This window comes from Salvelinus sp. IW2-2015, linkage group LG19 (genome assembly GCF_002910315.2).
Source record: "Salvelinus sp. IW2-2015 linkage group LG19, ASM291031v2, whole genome shotgun sequence".
Lineage (NCBI taxonomy): Eukaryota > Metazoa > Chordata > Actinopteri > Salmoniformes > Salmonidae > Salvelinus > Salvelinus sp. IW2-2015.
This window is the reverse complement of record NC_036859.1, coordinates 18,776,367-18,777,613: the sequence shown is the minus strand read 5'-3', so window position 1 is coordinate 18,777,613 and position 1,247 is coordinate 18,776,367.

The following is a 1,247-nucleotide window of genomic DNA, read 5'->3' as shown; positions in this document are numbered from 1 at the left end:
ACTGATACACAAAACGACGCTGGATTCAAAACGTACAAGTTTTTCAATTTAAATTATAATACAAAATTCTTGCAACCAACATAATATTATATATATGGGGGATACAACCATCCCAGCTCTGCAGATTTAGCTGCGAAGAGAGAATCATTAGATMATTTGTTTTGGTACTGTYCATATTGTAATGCGTCTGTGTGTAGCTGGTGAGATGAGTCAGGCGCAGGACAGCAGATATGAGTAATGARAGCAATTTTACTCAATAATATAACAATACACGTCATATAAATACAAGGCCACAAATACGGACCGCAATACAATAAACAATTACTCACAAACAAACATGGGGGAACAGAGGGTTAAATAATGAACAAGTAATTGGGGAATTGAAACMAGGTGTGTAAGACAAAGACAAAACAAATGGAAAATGAAAAGTGGATCGGCGATGGCGAGAAGGCCGGTGACGTCGACCACCGAACGCCGCCCGAACAAGGAGAGGGACCGACTTCRGCAGAAGTCGTGACATATTTAGCTTGTTTTTGGTCGCAGGTTCAGGAATGGCTGTGATTCAGGAACAAGCTAAGCGTCAGTATAGAGACAAAGTAGAGTCGCAATTCAACGGCTTAGACACAAAAGGTATGTGGCAGGGTCTACAGTCAATCACGGATTACAAAAAGAAAACCAGCCCGTCGCGGACCAGGATGTCTTGCTCCCAGACAGACTAAACAACCTCTTTGCTCGCTTTGAGGACAATACAGTGCCACTGACACGGCCCGCTACCAAAGCCTGTGGACTCTCCTTCACTGCAGCCAACGTGAGTAAAACATTTAAACGTGTTAACCCTCGCAAGGCTGCAGGCCCAGACGGCATCCCCAGCCGCATCCTCAGAGCATGCGCAGACCAGCTGGCTGGTGTGTTTACAGACATATTCAATCAATCCTTATCCCACTCTGTTGTTCCCACATGCTTCAAGAGGGCCACCATTGTTCCTGTTCCCAAGAAAGCTAAGGTAACTGAGCTAAACGACTACCACCCCGTAGCACTCACTTCCGTCATCATGAAGTGCTTTGAGAGACTAGTCAAGGACCATATCACCTCCACCCTACCTGACACCCTAGACCCACTCCAATTTGCTTACCGCCCCAATAGGTCCACAGACGACGCAATCGCAACCACACTGCACACTGCCCTAACCCATCTGGACAAGAGGAATACCTATGTGAGAATGCTGTTCATTGACTACAGCTCAGCAT